Genomic DNA, 13,905 nt, shown 5'->3' with positions numbered 1-13,905 from the left:
CCACGAACTCTCCCTGGAGGCCGCCCACCGCAAGAATGAGCAGGAGAAGATCCGAGCGTATGGGGAGAGAATCCAACACGTTGACCAGGGCAGCTTCACACCTCTGGTCTTCACCACATCTGGCGGGATGGGCTCCAAGGCTCAGTGCTTCTACTCAAGACTAGCCGACCTAATGGCAGAAAAGAAGCACCAGCCAAGGAGCCATGTCGTCGCATGGATGAGGCGCCGTCTCTCATTCTCCCTCCTCAGATCTGCCCTCCTGTGTCTCAGGGGGACAAGGCATTCCACTCCCATACCTGCAGACTTAGGAGGCCTCGACTGCGAGGCTACAGTGGTGGAGAGTGGCATAAGAGTAGATAGAGTAGAGGTAGAATGAATTTATAGTTAACAACTAATGTTTATACTCGTATTATAGAGTATTAGATATGGTTGGATGCCACAGTCATTAGCGGGAGCTGGGGCTAATGACCTCCAAGTAATGGAGCCCCTAATTGACACATCAATAAACATGGGGTGGAGGTATTATTATTATTATGTAGAAAAAAAAAAAAAAAAAAAAAAGTAGTAGTAGTAGTAGTAGTAGTAGTAGTAGTAGTAGTAGTAGCAGCAGCAGCAGCAGCAGCAGCAGCATTACCACTACTGTTACCACTACTACTTCACTAATTCTACCGTCACTCCCAATAACTGCTGTTGCTGCTTCCGCTGTACCAAACATCCTATTAAAGAGTAGGTTGCACCACTTTGTGGCTTTCCTTTATAATCAGGTGACGGTGGCGCCACTGGGAGCTGGTTTCCTATTCTCCGCCAGGTTACCCTCGTGGAAAATTATTTGAACTTATTATGTATTACTATGAAAACTGTTATCATTAGAGTTGTTGACATGAGTTAGTGTTGTGGAACACAGAAATGTACCATAGTGACGGACTTAAGAATATTACCTCTTATAACGAACGAAATGAGGAGGCAGTAAACACCTGTCGCTACAGCTCGCTCGCTTGCTCGTATGTACTAGGGTGTGAGGGAATGCTGCAAACCTGCTGCTGACCCTCCCTGTTTACCTTCTATTCATCTCTTTTTCGTGTCTCAATAACACAGAACGCAGTTGTTGCCTACATGCTAAAGACAACCTCTCTTTCTATCAATACTACACTATAATACATAGTATGAATTATTATTTGCACATTCTTACTATAGAAATTATATTCTCAGAAAAGAACCAGTCTCAGTGTTCCCGGGGAAGTGATTACAACTGTCCCCCATGCCCGGCTGTCTCTCGTTAAAAGACCCGAGGTGTCTTATTACCTCCTGTTTTATCTTCTTTGTATTAACTTAAGCAACATTAACGGTCTTGGCGAGGTGAGGACTTTTTTTTTTGTGTGTGTGTGTGTGTTTGTGTGAGTGGTGGCGACTTTTGTGGCTGTGACTGATTTAGAAATGAAACACGTGTTACAGTGGAACATCACGCGCGGGCGACTTTTGTGGATGCGTCAACCAACAAAATCGCTCTGGACCCATTTTCCAAGCCAAGCAACGCGACGCGATTTTGGTGGCTCACTGATCGAAACTATTGGTTTAAATGAGAGGGCGCGCACGAGCGACTCTTGTGGGATAGCTGCTGCATGCTATTGGCTGAAAAGATGAAATAAATCAATTACTTTCCATACTGATCAGGATGACTTTTTTTTATTTATTTATTTTTTATTTTTTTCCATTTATATAAAAATATGGACTTCTTTTCACCTCATGCAGATTAGAATGAAAAAGTGTAGACCATGGAATTTTATCTTTTTGTCATGCTGACTCAGGTAAAAGATTTCTTGTTTAGAAAACACGACTATTTTTTTTTTTTTCCACACTGTGTAATGTTAGATTAATCTTTACCTGAAGGCCTGGATATGGTTTTATAATGATATAGTCTTACCTTAAATAACTGCCAACTTCCCTCTACTGGAATTCATTTTCTCCTATTGGTGTCGATGTTTTGCTGCAGGTATAATTATGTTCAAGAGTTTGTCAAACATGTCCATATTCATCCTAAAATACTTGAAAACTTGTTTGGGTATAATCTCTTGCCTTTGCACAGTGTATAAAACTGACCCATAATAAACTTTAACTCAAAACTGGATGCATCCAGTGTTATTTTCTTTCTGTTTTTTCTTTTTCTTCTTTAACAAGAGAGCACAAACATATGCTGCTTCTACGAGATTAAAGTTGAATTAAGGGAAAGTCGCCGCCACAAAAATTGCTCATGCGCGAGCTCAAGGCAAAATTCGTGAACCACAGTAATGGCAGCCATAAAAGTTACGGCCACAAAAAAACGCTCGTGCGCGCCTAGCATAACATCTGCAGAACATCACCTCATCACCTCACCTTCCCAAAACCTCATTTTCTATTCTTCATTGAAATCCTGGTTATTCAATGCCTCAAAATCTTACTTCCTTTATCCATCCACTGGATACAACTCTTCAGATAACTATCATTCACCAACACTCATCTGTCTCCTTTCACAAAAAATCTGAACTGAAAATTTCACATCTCCTCTGTAGCTAAAAAAAAGTTTTCATGAAGTTAGGTGTTCTGTGTCGCCTCCACTTGTACTTTTCCTCATCCCAGTTGCTTACTTTATACAGAAAACCTATCCGTTTATGTATGAAATACTGTTCATATATATATATATATATATATATATATATATATATATATATATATATATATATATATATATATATATATATATATATATATATATATATATATATATATATATATATATATATATATATATATATATATATATATATATATATCAAGGCACCGCACAGCAACAGCAGGGTTATGTTGTAATTCATGACTTGTATCATTCTTGCCGTGTGTGGTGAGGATAAGTACGGGAAGATGGAAAATTTCCACTAAGTTATTATTATTATTATTTTTTTTTTAATACTATATATTCATAACGAAAGGCAAGAGGCAAAAATTAAGAGTACGCTGTGTAGCCACCGTGACCAGGAATTTGAAATAATCTTTCCCGAAAATCCTTTTGAGTCCACAAACCTCGCATCTCTAATAACAAATCGCAGAAAATGCCACATCTCGCTTCCACCGGAAATTTGTCGCAGATTAGCTGCAAAAGCAGCACAGCAATACCACAAAGCAGCAGCGATTTTGACAGCATAGGCCAGCAGGACTTTCATGCTAGTGACGATGAAACGGATATAAATATTACTTTCTAAAATTCGTGCATTGAGTTTTTTTTTTTTTTTTTATGTAGGAGGAACACCAGCCAATGGCAACAAATATCCAATAAAAAAAAAAAAAAAAAAAAGGCCCACTGAGATGCCGGTCCCCGAATAAGGTCCAAAGCGGTAATCAAAAATTGAAGGATAAGTGTCATGAAACCTTCCTCTTAAAAGAATTCAAGTCATAGGAAGGTGGAAATACAGAAGCAGGCAGGGAGTTCCAGAGTTCAACAGAGAAAGAGATGAATGACTGAGAATACTGGTGAACTCTTGCATCAGAGAGATGGACAGAACAGGGGCGAGAGAAAGAAGAAAGTCTTGTGCAGCGAGGCCTCGGGAAGGAGGACGGGAAGCATGCAGTTAGCAAGATCAGAAGAGCAGTTAGCATGAAAATAGCGGTAGAAGATAGCTAGAGATGCAACACTGCGGCGATGAGAAAGAGACTGAAGACAGTCAGTTAGAAGAAAAGAGTTGATAAGACGAAAAACTTTAGATTCTTCCCTGTCTAAAAGAGCGGTATGAGTGGAACCTCCAGACATGTGAAGCATACTCCATACATGGAAAGATAAGGCCCTTGCACAGAGTTACCAGATGGGGGAAAGAGTAAAACTGGCGGAGACAACTCAGAACACCTAACTTCATAGAAGCTGTTGTAGCTAGAGATAAGATGTGAAGTTTCCAGTTTAGATTATAAGAAAAGGACAGACCGAGGATGTTCAATGTAGAAGAGGGGGACAGTTGAGCGTCAGTGAAGAAGAGGGAATAGTTGTCTGGAAGGTTCTGTCGAGTTGACAGATGGAAGAATTGAGTTTTTGAGGCACTGAACAATACCAACTTTGCTCTGTGCCAATCAGAAATTTTAAAGAGATCAAAAGTCAGACGTTCTGTGGCTTCCCTGCGTGAACTGTACTGTACGTATCTACGTAACATATACATGTACGTATGTGTGTAATAAAGATTCAGCAACCGAAAATTGCCTACCATCTCTACCATCCATTATAATCAAATTCGTAATTTGTTCATTGTGTTATCGGTGGGGGCAGGCCGCGGCTGCCGGTGCTGTGACAGTGCTGCATAGACCCGAGACCCGACGCGACCATAACGATGCTGGTGACGCTTTGTTAAGAAGTTCAGGAACATTGTCTTGCAGCACCACGCTTGCATGAAACCATAACGCTTAAGCTTCACTCACTCTTGTCAGTCATAATTAAAGGGATGACCAGAACTATTCTGCCTAAACAATCTCCTATATAGTTTATAGACTAAGCAGGATCGATCTTCCTTGACGCAGATGGAAATCACGCCGCCTCGAAGGAAGTGATGAGTGCAGACACGGTTTGCAATAAGAACCTGCCTGCTGAAGGTACACAAGTGAACTGACCCTCGTGTGCTTAGTGCCAAGGGGTGAATATGTGGCTCACACTTGCCGCCATGAATATGTTGTTTGTACCACCGTTGATTGGCCCGCCTGCTGGCCTTGTTAATTAGCAAATAAAATAAATGGAATTTTCCCCTAGAGCTTTCCCCTCAGGCATTACAATATTAATTATATTATGGGCTCTCATTTTATCTTAACCAATGCCGGTGCATAACAATTGAGATTATGTACAGTATTTCACCAGACACTTGTGGGATAGCCTTTTATTTCTAATATGAACAAACGAATTTCTTGTCAGCTCCCCTATGCGGTGAATTGAAAGTGTTGGTGTTCGTAATGTCTGTTACAGTAATGAAGGAAGACACTGATATGAAAATATAGAATCTACAAAAATATTAATCTTCTTTCATGTGCAAACGAAAGATACAACACGCGTCAAAGGAATGTCTTTTTGGTATCTCCTGAGAGCACTTACGTAACTGAAATGGGGCTGTTGTAAGAAAAATGTTGGTAGAAATTTTAAAGTTAAGTCTAAGATCAGACAACCCTGCTCCAGTGAGAGTCGAGATAAGTCAGTAAAGAACACACACACACACACACACACACACACACACACACACACACACACACACACACACGCACGCACGCACAAACTTAGACTACAGTTGACGAGTACATTATTAGTAACATCAGTTCTAGTTTATTCAATATACGACATTTTTTTTATCGTTAAGCTTGCCATCTAGGCGATGATATAATCTTGTGCTACACACTTTTCTTTCTAGAATCATCTTATTTATTTATGTACTGGGATAAACCTCGTCGTGTGTATGTGTGTGTGTGTGTGTGTGTGTGTGTGTGTGTGTGTGTGTATTATATATATATATATATATATATATATATATATATATATATATATATATATATATATATATATATATATATATATATATATATATATATATATATATATATATATAGCATATACCATACATGGACAAATAAGGCCGCTGTACAGAGTTAGCAGGTGAGGGGGGGTGAGAAAAACTGGCGGAGACGACTGAGAACGGCTAGCTTCATAGAAGCTGTTTTAGCTAGAGAGATGTGAAGTTTCCAGTTTAGATTATAATTAAAGGACAGACAGAGGATGTTCATCGTAGAAGAGGGGAACAGTTGAGTGTCACTGAAAAAGAGAGGATGATTATCTGGAAGGTTCTGTTGAGTTGATAGATGGAGGAATTGAGTTTTTGAGGCATCGAACAATACTAAGTTTGCTTTGCCCAAATCAGAAATTTTAGAGAGATCAGAACTCACCCGTTTGGTGGCTTCCCTGCATGAACTGTTTACTTCGTGAAGGAAGTATATTTAGAACTGTGAGAAGTGGTCTTGACAAAGTCTGTATATTACAAGACTGTAATTGTAATATAAGAAGGAAACAAGTTAACTTTTCATGTCCTCCAGTTATCACAACTTTCTTCCGCAACTCCCTCCTGTGTTATAGTCCTCAGGTTTGAAGTTCATCACCCGGCTCATTAAGAAGTAATGAGAACTTATGTAATACAAAAAATTTTAGGTACAGCATAAAAAAAATTATAATAACTTTTTTTCACATTCAAACCTTATAAACATATACATTGTTTGAGTACTGATTGTGTATCAACCTTCAATGTGTAGTTATATTTTGTAATTCCCATAAGTAATTTCGATGTATGGTTTGTGTTCTTCAAATGACAATCTTGCCTGTTATATATATGTGCATACTTTTAATAGTTTACGTATTATATTTCTGATTATACTCGTAAATTGTATGAGATGTCCCTGCAGAGCTTTTCACCTTACATATAAAAAGCGAATCCTTGTCGTTGTAGACATTACTGAAACAGTGATTGTTAGACGAAAGCCTTGTTCTCAATAAAAGATGCAGGAAGGTTTATTTTTTTCTTTTCTGTTGAGCTGTCTTTCTAGCACACTTCTTCCAGCACATCATGAACACCACAGTAGTGAACACTACACGTCATGAACCAACACACAAGAAAAACGCGAAAATCGCCATATTCGTAAAGACAATTCAATCTGATCAATGAAGGAAATATTTCCACATAAATGTCACAAATCGAAAGCAACAAACCAACAGCAGCAGAGCAACTGACACGGATGGACAAATAAGACAACTAATTAAGTTATGATGTGACTTCCACATTAATTATTTTTAGGAGCGGCACCATTTTCTGTTTTGATTATCAACACTTGGTGCTTTAATAAGAACATGTTTCATTAGTCAAATTAATTACTGCTGGAAATACACTTTACAAAACTTGACTTTTTTTTTTTTTCTGCAGAGCACTAACTTATCAGTGCTTTCTGTGCACTGTATAGTACATGCATGTGTCAGCACTGCTCAAAAAAATGGCAGTGATAATGTTAGGGAGGAGGGTGCGGGGGGGCAAAGTTATGCTCGCAGAAGAGAAACCTGGAGTTGCCAGGCAGTGTGTGCAGATATACGAGCAGTCGACTGGCCTTGTAAACTTTGTTGTTGATGAAGCAATGTATTAAGGGAATTCCATGTGAGCACCAAACACTGCATGGCAAAGAAACTAGTGAAGCATTTAGTCATTATTTATCACCTATAAATGTTCTTGTGCGTCACTGTAATGCTGTTCACATCTTTCGTGATGACAAACATAATCGCAGTTCTCCCGTCCGTGCAGTTTTTCTAGAATTTGTTTCTTAAGTTACGCCACTGTAAACATTGTCCTGGACAGTGTTCACTGTAACACATTTCATATAATTGCAGTTTAACGGCCGGCAGGAGTTGCTTTATTTCCTGTATGACCAGTGTGTTGCTTCACTATTGCTGTAAATCTATGTATGCCTCACGTGTTGGTTGAGGTAGCTGGGATTACAACATACCCTCAGTGAAAACATAACTTAATAATGTGACCCTTGGAGTAAATTCACTATTATCACCATCCATTTAGTCTCATCTGTTTTAGTCTTCTGTAATTCTCTTTTACAAACCTTCCAGTATGTGCAGTCTTGTGTTATCAAAATTAATGTCTTAACAGAATTCCCACACAACATTTCATTTTCTTTCCTTTTCAGCTTTAGTCAATTACTCTTTATTCTCACATTTACTCTCCAGGTATCACTATTTTGGTCTCTAGCCAATCATGAATATTCTTCTAAATCATTACTTCACAAACACCTGGTCATCTTTGCGTCACCATTTGTTTGTTGCTTATTGATGCGGTTGTCGTGCTATAATGACTTTATAATGCGTGGTGATTATACAGGATTGCAAACAACAGATCCTTCTGTAATATTTAGACTATTTGATTATAATGTGGTACACTAATTACTAGCAGTAGAGACAGGAGAACAAAGATAAATTCTCCTTCTCTTTGTCTGATGCATTGCAGAATGCTATATAACTCACGACTGAATAATTGAACACCATAGAAAAGTTTCTACCATCAACATAAACTAATATTTAGATGTCAGAGAAGCGGAACCGCCAGCGTTTATCAAGTTTTTGAAATAATATTGTTGTTACAGTTGTATCATCAGTCTGATGATAATTGGAATATCAATTACTTTATTTATTTGTTTATTTTTAAATTAGTTTGTGTATCAGTGTATTTATGTAGACGAGGATTAAGCTCAGTGAACGGTGCGCAAGCCGTACGTTTTTGTGACGTGGCAGTGGGGAGGTGAGGTGAGGTGAGGTGGCAGCAGGGTGATGAGGTGGCGACGAACGGTCAGCCAGGGTTAGTTGCTGTCCGCCCTACCTGAAGAGTGTTCTGATGGATCACTGGATGTAATATTTGTTCAAGACTTGGGATTATTCTATTATGCTGTTTATGAATCCAACTACTGGTTCGGAAAGTTTATGCGGCTGGAGCTACCGTTGTGAGTTAAAATTCTAATGATTATTATAAATGAAAATCAATGTTGTTGATTGGTTATATGATTGATTTTTAATTGTACTTAGCATATGGTGAATTCTACATACATCCATTCTCAACCTTCATATTGATCTACTTATTAATGATGCTTGGGTACTTGAGTTGATACAAAAAAGAACTTTGTTTTGGATATGTGTTTATTATAATGATTTTGACAGGTCCAAACGCTTGTAATAAAGAAGTTATGGCAGTGTTCAAGCTGTGTTAATGGATGCCCCCATACAACAGTGTCCCTTCGAGACATGCTTCTATTTCTGAGCTGAAAGTGTGAGGAGGTGATATCTTATGACAATTTGTTCGTAATATTTTTTTATGGCATCATTTGTGAAGGTTTGATACTAGTTAAAGTAATGTGTTACTATCGATGCCTTAGTTTCAGTTTATATGGAGTTTTTTTGTGTGATTATTTTGAAAAACTCTTTCCATGGATATAGCATGTCATAGCGGTGCAGTGGAGGACGTGGGCTGGGTGTTGTGAGAGTCTGAGCTTAAGGTTGCCAGCTGTGTTGATTCCCATTGTAGAGGGTCAAAAATACTATACACCTCCTTCTTCTCAGTATCTCGTGGTGGAGAGGTTTAACTAAGTTTTTGATTGCATGCATGCTCTCTCTCTCTCTCTCTCTCTCTCTCTCTCTCTCTCTCTCTCTCTCTCTCTCTCTCTCTCTCTCTCTCTCTCTCTCTCAGTCATCATCTCTCTCTCTCTCTCTCTCATCATTCTCTCTCTCTCTCTCTCTCTCTCTCTCTCTCTCTCTCTCTCTCTCTCTCTCTCTCTCTCTCTCTCTCTCTCTCTCTCTCTCTCTCTCTCTCTCTCTCTCTCTCTCTCTCTCTCAAACAAGTAGCAGTCAATACCTCCTTCCTTGATCAGGGATGTAGCATGAACGTATAGATGTTGCATTGATTCTTCTCTTTGTGTTCCTTGTGTTCCTTCAAAATTATAAAGATCACTCATAACATAATTAATTATTACTAAACTTGGCACTAACATTTCTGCATGTAACGAAAACATCAGAAACATGATTAATAAACACATTTACAGTTTCCGTCTATGTAAGATTATGCACATTTGTCGGTATGTTGATCGAGAAGTTACTAGAAATATGGAAATTTTTAAACTTTTCATACTTATTTTGACATCAAAAGTCAAGCAGTCACTCTTCCCTTATCCTTTCGTCGGTGTATAATCACATCTCAGCAACTCTCGAGAAGGGAAAGAAACGCCGACAATATTTATTCCATCACTCCCGAGAGGCCGTCCATTCTTCTCGTGAGCGAAGGGGAGACGCTATGAGCTCTTCTTCTCTTCCCTTGACTGGAGAAAAGACCTGACAGACGTGTGTGCGAAGTTTTCTGACAATCAAATAAAACTCCGAGGAATAGCTTAGACAGAGGCAGAAAGAAAGACACTAACAGACTTACTGACTCACTGGCTGACTGGCTAGCTGACTGGCTGGTTGGCTGACTGACTGACTGACTGGTTGACTGGCTAACTAATTGACTAACTGATTAAATGACAGAATGACTCACTTATTGTCTTATTGACTGTATGTTTGACTGACTGACTGACTTAATGATTAACTGACTGGTTGATTTTCTAATTTACTGTTTGATCGCCTGACTGACTGACTGACTGGTTGACTGACTGACTGACCGACTAATTGAATGAATGAGTGACCGGCTGACTGACTGTTAGACTGACAATTACTGGCTGATTGGTTGCCTTACTAGTTAACTGACTTACTGGTTGGCTGACTGATTAAGTGTTTAATTGACATGTTTGTTGAGAGGCTTACTGACTGACTGGTAGGTTGAATGGCCAGTTGACTGATTCAGTCCCCTTCCATCACTCACTGCTCTCAAACCACCCAACACACCACGCTAGGCTGGCGATATTCATGGAAATTCATACAAATTTAATATCCTGCCTGAAAACCTACATCGGGGCTTCACTCTCGCCAACCTGAGCAGATTTTTCACTTGTTTATGAACTTGGCTGTGAACTAATATTTTTTTTTCTATTCACAAGTCTTGATGCATACATCAGAATCAACAAATAAAGCTAAAAAGTGTTTCTTCTGTGTGCATAATCTGCTGGAAGAATGAATATGCGTCTTACATACCGCTTCTTTGTTTCATCATAACGTTCCTGTTGACCTCCTTTCTTCCCTTCATCTGGTCCCTCGGTGAAGAACGTACCCAAGAGTTCTCAATTCAATTGCCAAATTTTTACATTCCTTTCATGTGGTTTATTACACTTGCTCATCACTTCGTCAGTTTTCTTTTTTTTTTTCTCTGTCTCTCTCTTCATTTTTTTCAACATCCTTAATTTTCTTTAAACAAGACTTCATATTATCAGGACTTATATAATGAGCATAATATGGAAATAGAACTCTCCTCAGTTTTCAGATCAGTGACATTGAAAGTGATTTTTAAACGTCAAAATAATACGTATTGAATATTGTTAGTGTTAACGTGAATTACACTTTGCTTGTGTGTGTGTGTGTGTGTGTGTGTGTGTGTGTGTGTGTGTGTGTGTGTGTGTGTGTGTGTGTGTGTGTGTTGCATCCTCAAGATGATTTTTACTTTTTTTTTCAGAAATGTGTTCATTATTGCCTGAAGCGGAGAAGGGCAAGCGCTTCCCTGTCACTGGTGTCCGAGCTGCTCCCGCTCCTCAAGGTAAGCATGAATCATGATTTTCATTAATTTTGACTAAGTGAGAGTGTCGAACAACTCTCAGTTTTCCAAACATGACAGTTGGTAATATTACTTTCTATATCATGTATATTTCCTACAAAATAGTATCGTTTACTTATTTATTAATTTATCTATTTACTTATTTTCTTCGTATCTACCCATCTACCAACCTACCTACCTACCTATTTATCTGTCTAATCTATCTATCTTTCTATCTATCTATCTACCTATCTGCTCATTTATTTTGGATGTATATATGTCTCCGTGGTGGGGATGATAATGAGGGGAAATAGGATGCTAGGCAGAGAAACATGCGGGAACCATTAGCATCCTCTACACCAACTACTCTATTGATCGCCCAAAGAATGCTACCAGAGATGAGAGTCGTTAGTGCTCATCTGCTGCCTCAGAGAGTAGCCAGTGCCTTATTTATGAGTCGAAAGCGTGACATACGTGATCAGAAATACACATTGTAATCATAATGGTGTGGGAATACGTGATGTAACATTCGCTGCTGGCAAACAGGTGAGAAATTTTAGCATGTTATACGCTCCTGACGATGAAGGAGTTATTGTAATAGCAGTAGTAGTACTTGCAGTTGTTTTATTAGTAATAGTAGTAATAGTAGAAGTAGTAGTAGTAGTAGTAGTAGTAGTAGTAGTAGTAGTAGTAGTAGTAGTTGTTGTAGTTGTTGTTGTTATTATTGTTGTTGTTTTAGCAGTAGAAGTGGTGGTAGTAGTAGTAGTAGTAGTAGTAGTAGTAGTAGTAGTAGTAGTAGTAGTAGTAGTAGCAGCAGCAGCATCACCACCATCACCACTAGTAGTTGTAGTAGTAGTACCACCACCATCACCACATCACCATTTAAAACATTTGAGATATTTATTTTTGGTCTGTTACGTGTTACACTTTAGTACAGACTGGCATTAATATAAAGACCAGCCTTTCTTTAAGGTTACACTTTTCAGGAAGAGGGAAGATATTTAAAACACAAAACATAAAATGCTAAATGCAAATGTAAAAAAAAATAATTAATTAATTAAAAAAATACGCGGGGAATCAAACAGGAAGATACTGTGCGATACACATAGTAATTTACTGTAGGAGGCAGAACAGACACCGACCAAAGCGTGGAGATGATGTCAATAGTCAATGACATTATTGGGTCGTAGTAAACATATTACTTTGTCGAAACTTCGATAAGAGAGTTAGGTTGCGGTTTCCCATCGTCACCACGCCAAGCATGCAGGCACTGCCCACTTTCCCCACCACCCCTCCCTTCCGCCGCAGCAGGCCCGTAACGCAAAACCAAGACGAAAGAAAGGCACAGACAACAGTATCATTCCTACACGGATAATAATACCAGCAATTGAAGTGAATTCTTTATGAGCTGTACAATGTAATATAACAATACACTGGTAAGATATAATTACAGAATTCAGTTTGGTATTACGAGCAGGTACAGAAAGATATATTATTGTAACATTACGGCATTTTTCGTTACACCAGAGATCCTTCGGAGTCTAGAAAGAAAATGAGGAGGAAGTGTTTTTGCAGAATGGTACTATATGAGAAATTAAAGGTTTTAGTTAACAGCAATCTAAGTATTATTATTATTTTTTTTTTATGTAGAAATGACATTTGCCAGGGGCAACAAAAATCCAATAAAAAAAAATGTCCACTGAAATGCCAGTCCCATAAAAGGGTCAAAGCAGTAGTCAAAAATTGATGAATAAGTGTCTTGAAACCTCCCTCTTGAAGGAATTCAAGTCATAGGAAGGTGGAAATACAGAAGCAGGCAGGGAGTTCCAGAGTTTACCAGAGAAAGGGATGAATGATTGAGAATACTGGTTAACTCTTGCGTTGGAGAGGTGGACAGAATAGGGGTGAGAGAAAGAAGAAAGTCTTGTGCAGCGAGGCCGCGGGAGGAGGGGAGGCATGCAGTTAGCGAGATCAGAAAAGCAGTTACCATGAAAATAGCGGTAGAAGACAGCTAGATAAGCAACATTGCGGCGGTGAGAGAGAGGCTGAAGACAGTCAGTTAGAGGAGAGGAGTTAATGAGACGAAAAGCTTTTGATTCCATCCTGTCTAGAAGAGCAGTATGAGTGGGACCCCCCCCCCCAGACATGTGAAGCATACTCCATACATGGATAAGGCCCTTGTACAGAGTTAGCAGCTAGGGAGGTGAGAAAAACTGACGGAGACGTCTCAGAACGCCTAACTTCATAGAAGCTGTTTTTTGCTAGAGATGAGATGTGAAGTTTCCAGTTCAGATTATAATTAAAGGACAGACCGAGGATGTTCAGTGTAGAAGAGGAGGACAGTTGAGTGTCATTGAAGAAGAAGGGATAGTTGTCTGGAAGGTTGTGTCGAGTTGATAGATGGAGGAATTGAGTTTTTGAGGCATTGAACAATACCAAGTTTGCTCTGCCCAATCAGAAATTTTAGAAAGATCAGAAGTCAAGCGTTCTGTGGCTTCCATGCGTGAAATGTTTACCTCCTAAAGGGTTGGACGTCTATGAAAAGACGTGGAAAAGTGCAGGGTGGTATCATCAGCGTAGAAGTGGATAGGACAAGAAGTTTGGTTTAGAAGGTCATTAATGAATAAGAAGAAAAGAGTGGGTGACAGGACAA

At 38.9% G+C, this 13,905-nt stretch overlaps 1 protein-coding gene across 1 annotated transcript in view; it reads left to right on the top strand.

Moving 5' to 3' along the window:
* Nucleotides 1-13,905, top strand: part of LOC135093160 (Bardet-Biedl syndrome 7 protein homolog) — a 301,301-nt gene that overhangs the window by 79,937 nt on the left and 207,459 nt on the right. The window contains exon 2 of the mRNA XM_063992082.1: nucleotides 11,175-11,255. The gene's annotated coding sequence lies outside the window, so the exon portion shown is untranslated. The remainder of the gene's footprint in view (nucleotides 1-11,174; nucleotides 11,256-13,905) is intronic.

This window comes from Scylla paramamosain, chromosome 42, assembly GCF_035594125.1.
Source record: "Scylla paramamosain isolate STU-SP2022 chromosome 42, ASM3559412v1, whole genome shotgun sequence".
Lineage (NCBI taxonomy): Eukaryota > Metazoa > Arthropoda > Malacostraca > Decapoda > Portunidae > Scylla > Scylla paramamosain.
This window is presented reverse-complemented; position numbering and strand designations above follow the sequence as displayed.